At 45.3% G+C, this 6989-nt stretch overlaps 1 protein-coding gene across 2 annotated transcripts in view; it reads right to left on the minus strand.

The window, feature by feature from the left end:
* LOC108874110 (mucin-5AC) overlaps positions 1–6235 on the minus strand; it is a 32115-nt gene extending 25880 nt beyond the window's left edge. For both annotated transcript variants that reach the window (XM_018662516.2, XM_018662515.2), the window contains exon 1: positions 5515–6235. The gene's annotated coding sequence lies outside the window, so the exon portion shown is untranslated. The remainder of the gene's footprint in view (positions 1–5514) is intronic.
* Between the last annotated feature and the right edge of the window lie 754 nt (positions 6236–6989).

The raw sequence follows: 6989 nt of genomic DNA on the forward strand, positions 1-6989 counted from the left end.
GCGCTCTGTTTTTGACGATCTATGGCCTTGATACGTATATATATATCATTTCCATTTCCTGTCTGTGCCACTGGCAGTCAGGAGTGACACTGTCATTTGCCTTACACGATCTATGGATCTGTGCCTTGTTATCTCCCTGTGATAGCCTCTGACATTGACAGGCCCGGGCTAATTCTGTGCCCGAGTGTGACTGGCCGTTACTCTGTTTCAACCCCACCCCCCCACCCCTCTCTCTCTCTCTCTCTCTCTCTCTCTCTCTTCTGTGGGAGGGGTAATTAGTGACTCCTTCACAGCTCCCAGGTTATTTAGGGAGAGAGATACCCGAGGGGCTGCCACTTTTATTTACGTCCACTGTTTTCTCTGTTTCTCTCTCCAGCTCTGAAGAGGATCTTTGTCACAACCGCGCCCCCACCGTCAGCCCCTTTAAAAACACGGTTATTAGGATTAATTATGATTAAAGTCATGGCAGACAGAGCCTTGAGGGGAAATATCAACCGTACACACTAGTATATACTAGACTATATTAATGGATTTAGAAACAAACCACGGGATTCCTTCTCATTTTACTTTCTTATCACTGCAGTGTATACAGATGAGCTGCTTAACTATGATTCACACAGAGGACCAAATCACTCTGGGTAATAGTACACATTCACTCAGGCAGAGGAATGAATCCTGCTCTACAGAGGTTATAGGAAACAAAAGCAAAGGCACATCTATAGCATATTATTGACCCGTTTTGATCCATGCTGTCCATTTGACCTTGATGGGGATTTTCTTTCTTAATTCTCACTAGAAAAAATCATGTTTCCACTTATATTTTTTCATTAGTATGCCATTCTATGCTGGTCATCAGTCTACCTACCTCTTGTAAAAAACACTTTACTTTCAGCCTTAACCTGGACTTATTTTCCTCTGAGTTTCATCCACCCGTTGCAAGACCATTACCCTCACTCATCCTATGGGGCGTCATCCTGATCCTTCTCTCTATCTTTCTTCCATCTGGTCCCTCTCTTTTTTTTTCCTTTCCAGCCCTGTCATTCGAAATCTTTTTCCTTCCTTCCTCCCTCCGCCACCATCACTTACTACGCTGCAATCTCTCCCGCTGCCTTCTTTTTTGTCTCATGTCCCCCGCCTCCCTCTCGATCTGCAAACTACCCTGGGATCAGAATTTACGCCGACACTTTAATGAATCCAGGCCCGCTTAATGCTGCGCAGGCTTGCTCCTGTTGGGTGAGGCCAGCCCTTTCCCACATGTGACATTTTCATGTTGAGCTTTATTGGCAGACAAGAGATAAATCACCAGGCAGAAGGAGGAAGGTGTGCAACGGCATAATGCCAGCAAGGGTCATAACTCTTTGGGGTTATTATTTAAGATTTACTACAGCCCTCTTGCTAGCTGCCTACCTCTCTGAGAAGGCTTTACTGTGACTATAGGCCTCTATCCTCTTTCCTGTGTGTGTGGCGTAACGACTGTATACATGTGAGTGTGTGATGATAATGCTAAGGTCACATCTGATCTACTAAGCTGTGCTGACTCTGAGAAACATATCTGATGCATTCAAAATTGAAGAGGCCAAGGCTCTGGTTGCGCAGATCTAATAATATTCTGAGCCAGAGTCTTTCAGGGATGTTGAGAATTGCATCCATGCCAATAACACACCTTTGGGTCTCACTGTGCTGAGGAGGTGGAAGGTGCTGTGGATTGAATTGTTACGTAAAGGCATGTCAGATCGGATTGTCTAGGCACGCTTAAATTTGTCAGACAGGACTGAGATGAAGAGGAGGCACAGAGAGGAAGAGGAAGGAGAGGAGGTAGACATGCTTGGTTATATTTAGAGATGCTATGAGACACATAGCAAACTGAGTAGGAAGGAATCTGAATAAGTAGGAGGGAGAAGGGGCGGTGGGAGATAGACAGGGAGAGGTAGGGGGGACAGAGAGCAAAGCAGGAGGGAACAACCCCTGGCAGCAGAGGAAATGTCATGGTTAGGGTTCAGTGAAGTGGTAAATCAGCAGCATCAGCGTGTCAGGGCATTTAAGGGGGAACTGGAGAGGAACTAAGAAAAGCTATATGATCAGGTTATTGGTCCTGTGAGAGCAAGGAAGGGTAAGAGTAATACCTGTGCTCTGTCAGAGGAATTCACAACACAGTCAGCTCACAGAACAGATGCAAAATGCATAAGCCTTTGTGGTGTTTGCGTTCTTGTCTAAAGAGATCTCGAATTCAAGAGCAACTCCTTGTGAGTTGCCTGTGGACGAACATTTGTTAGGTAAGCGCTGTGAGCAGCATGGCGCAGCACGGTACTGTCTCAAACAGGAGGATGTTTCATTTTATTTGATACAATAAAAACGAACAAGCACATTTAAAAAAAATGCAGATGTAAGCCCATAGAGAACTTTGCAGGCAGATTTGTATGTAAATGAATCCAAATGCATACATAAGCAATGCTAAAGCAGAAGTCAAACACAATCTGAAATTATGCTGCTTTAATACACTATAAGAAAAGAGTAAAGGAATATAATGTAAGTATCCTCTTCACTGATCTGGGATCGGGCCTTGAGAAGAAAAAAAAATGACAGATGAAATCTAAAGTCTGAATGTGCTTAACAGCAAATTAAATTACACAAACAAACACAAATTAAATTACAATTCTTAATTCATCATATATCCGAGGCAACACGGTGAATGCAACCATTGTCATTCCTGTCAGATGCTTGTGTAATAGCAGCAAGATGCAAACGCTAGTTTGTTTGTTTACGACTGTGTACTGGCATCCAATTTGGCCAGTTACAGTCAGACATCGCTGCAAGAGCCATATTTCACCAGGCACTGGCTGCAGCAGAAGTTTTACATAATCAACGTCTACAAACAGAGAGCTTGGAAGTTTCTGGCATTTTTTTTCCCTCCTGTCATCAAAATAAAGCTATTGCCCAAGAGGTAGCCATCATTGCTGAGCAATGAAGCAAACAAGGAAGTACTGTAGAGTGAACTTGGCCTCTGCATTTCAACTGTTACCTTCTACTGCTACCTGCTACCACCTCCCCATGCATCCTCCCCGCTACATTACTCCCAATGTCAGGGTAGTTCACAGTGTGTAAGGGGAGAACCAAGAATTCAAATAAATACTTACAGTCACATGGTACATATAAAGTGCATGTGTGACAATATAACTAAATACAATGTGCAGGAAAACAGTTATTCAACAAAACTAATACTTTCAGCTGTCCCTGTCCACCACCCTCCCAGCCCCATACCCCCCAGCCCCTCACCTCCACCCTAAAAGAACCTCAAGTAAGTGGTTACACATATGATCTGATCCTCATAAATGCAGCCTCCCAGAATTCAATGACGGTAGTTTTTATCACTATCATCAATTTTTGCTGCACAAGCCTTCAAGAGATACTAATACTCTTATTTATATTAGCGATGCAGGAAGCAAATATTTCAAGGTTAAACATCACTTTCACAGTTGCACATACGTACACAAATGTTAGCTTGCAGAGTCACTGGCCAGCTCATTACTAAAAAGGACAGTGCGGCCACCCTGCTTGTTCCAGTTTCCTTGAAGGATGGCCGGATTACTTCTAACTTCCAGAGTGTGAGTGCCAGAAATGATTTGTTCCATCTGTCCTCCTCTGACCAAAATCCTCTGCCTAATATGAAATCCCTATATGTAGGCCAATGGATTGTGATAAGCATAGTTAGCCAACTGTGAGCAAATTTGAGGATGTTTGGATATCTGTGAAAGAAAGCCAGAGTAAACATTGTTTTCTTTCGTGCACTTCATTCTGCCGCTTAATTGGCTTGTTTCTCTGGCTGGTTAGTTCTTTTGTGCCCCAGCTTTTGTGTCTCTCCTCTCCACTCTGCCACAGGACTCAGAGAGGTTAAATGTTCCAAACGTCTCTGTGTGAATTGTCAGCGGCAAAGCAGAACAGGTGGCATGACTGAAATGTCCAGTGCACAGCTGCACGCTACATGTAGGTACACAGAGCGTGGTCTGGTCCCTTGGGGGGGGGCGTAGTGCTGCAGTGTCCCCTGTCTAAACTAATGTCCCAAGACTACATCATAGCGTGTTACCTATGAAGCCAAATCGCTGTCAGTCCAGCGAAAAACACCTGGCCAGCAGAGAGACAGATTATCAGAGCGTGGAAAATGAAAATTAAAGTAAAAGAAATGAGAGAGGAGCACATTCACTTCTGGTAGGTAAAGAGAGAAAATTAAGTGGCAGAGACAGGCGGCAGATTTAGAAGCAATGCGAGAAAAGGATTAAGATGGTAGACAGAAAAGAGGAGGCTGGGAGATGGAGATAGCTGACCCCTTAAAAGACACGCTGATGAGATAAGATAAAAGGGAAAGATACTGTAGTGTGGAGCAGAGGGAGCGAGTGAACAAGTGAAAAGAGTTGTGTGTGATGACAGGCAGGATTAACAGCACAGCGTTTCCTCACACAGCAGTGAGGTGTGTGTGTGTGTGTGTGTGTGTGTGTGTGTGTGTGTGTGTGCTCGCAAGTGTGCACCTGTTGCGTGGTGAATGTATGCATGCATGACAGAGTGCGTGTGCAATTACATTTGTATCCTGCATGTAAATGACACAATTAGCGAGAGATAAGTCGAATGAGAAAGATAAACTATCACTTCTAAATGTATGATCATGATGTTAAAGCACATTAATATTTACTGAGACGCCTTAACAATTTCACACATCGCTTACAGGAATCTGCAAAATTAAGTGCTCATGTAGCCAGAGTAGCATGCATTGGACACAGACACACACACACACACACACACACACACACACACACAACAACACACACACACCCAGATCCATACAAATGGAATTCCCTCACACAGTGCCTCCTCCTCCTCAAACTTTCTGCGTACATCCCCCACCACACACACACACACACACACACACATATACACAGTCCTGCTCATGACAAATATGCAATGAAAGCACGCTGCTGGAATCTGCAAAGCTACATCACTGACAGACCAATCTAAGCTCCTCACTCTTTAAAGCTTCTCATAAAGCTGCACAATCTCGGAAAATAACTCCCACACCTGCAGTAAAGCAAATCCCGGTATCCAAACACACACACACGCACACACACATACACACTCACACACAATCCAATTTCACAAACACAAGCGCACTATGAGCACACGAACACACCCCCATTGTCAGAGTAAATATGTGCACATACACACACACACACACACCCCTGCCAAACACATAAAAAAAAATGTATGCATGTACACGTGTGTGCACGCACACAGGGATACTGGCTTTCTTTACATTGTGCAATTCAGTAAAGATGTAAAAAAAAAAAAGAGCCAAAACAAAACATTAAGTAAAAAGATAGAAATGTCCTAAGCACAAAACAAAAACAGATACTTGTGTGAGGCTCTGATCTTTCTCACTTCGTTATCTCTATGGTGATGCTGAGAGAAGGCTGACGGGGAGATTGCTGTACTATCTTCCATCAGGACACAGAACTGAGTCACACATACCACATCTCTCTCTTCCTGTTTCCCTCTGTGTTGTTTCTTTCTCCCCACAAACGCTCGCTCCTCTACTCCGCTGCTCCTTCACGTCTCTTCCTCCCATTCTTCCATCTCTCTGACGTTCATGTTTGCCTTTATTCCCACCTCTCTGTCACTGCTGCTCAGCGCTGATCTTCGCACCGTTTCCTCTCCTCTGTGTAGAGTCCATCTGCTCCCCTCTTGTCTCCCTCTCCTCTCCTCCTCTCCTCTCTCCCCTCTCCTCTCCTCTCCTCTCCGGGTTGTGTCTTCTTCTATCTTGCCCTCCTCTTCCTCCGTGGATTCATGCCTTTTCACGTGGGAACCTTTTTATCCATCCCTCAGAGCTCTGAGCTCCGCTGTGCCTACCTAGCTGTCTGAGTGTTTTGCGCTGTGAGTGGAAGTGAATGGACAGGAGGGGGAGCAAGAAGACAAGAGTGAGCAAACAGGCAGTTATCGTCTCAGATGCTCCTCTCAGTTCTCCCTGTCTTGTTCCTTTTTCCTCTCTCCCCCTTTCTCTCTTCGTCTCTCCATCATGACCTCCTCTCTGTGTCGCCATGCAAGCCCCTGTATCCTTGTAAGCAAAGGGAGGGAGGGGAGGTGGGGAGTGTGGGATGGAGAGTAGGAGGCAGAGAGAGTAGGAGGAGCCAGTGAGTCGGTCTAATTAAAAAGCAGAGTATGTACAGCTGCAGAGAGCAAAGAGGGAGACAGCGAGAGGAGGAGAAGGGAGGAGAGAGGGGAGCAAAGTGATCCAGGGGGCGGAACCAAGGAACCGGGAGGGGGAAGAAACAGTCAGCAGGGGGTGGAAATGAGGGGGCACGAGGTGCTCCGGGGGTGGGGGGTTGACGGTGGAGGTAGAGAGCCACTACTGGTGTGAGGTGGGGAAAGGGAAAGAGCTGACAGGACACCAAGGTCAGCTGGAGAGAAACGCAGAAAGGTCATGCATAGAGAGAGGGGGGAGAGAAGGAGGAAGAAGGAGATAGGAACAGACAGGTAGAATTATTCTACAGATATCTCCCATATGAACGGGGGCAGAGCCGGGGAACCGTGACCAGCAGGATAATAGAGACACATGGACAATGGCCCTGTGAAGCAGAGGCTGATCCACAGGCAGCGAAGGTTAAACCGCTCCAGTGTTTTCAGGCCTCTCTAAATTAACATGCGTAAGTGTTGTGCATGCAAATTAAAAGGCAAAACACCAATCTGTATTAAATTAATCCTGTATTTTTGCTTGGGTTCTCTTTAGTTCTGAGCATGGGGAAAATGTTATTTTTGTCCAGACTTGATGACTAGAATTTCTTTTTTCTTTTTTGTTTTTCTTCTTTTTCCTATTGTTGTACATCGACCCCATCATCATTGCACTGGCTGTTGTCACCTGAGGCTGGATAGTAGAAACCACTCTATACAGCAGGAGATGGGGAGATAAAGTCTACATCGAAATCCCTTAAGGGCTGAGACATCTCATC

Source organism: Lates calcarifer, linkage group LG9 (genome assembly GCF_001640805.2).
Source record: "Lates calcarifer isolate ASB-BC8 linkage group LG9, TLL_Latcal_v3, whole genome shotgun sequence".
Taxonomy (NCBI): domain Eukaryota; kingdom Metazoa; phylum Chordata; class Actinopteri; family Centropomidae; genus Lates; species Lates calcarifer.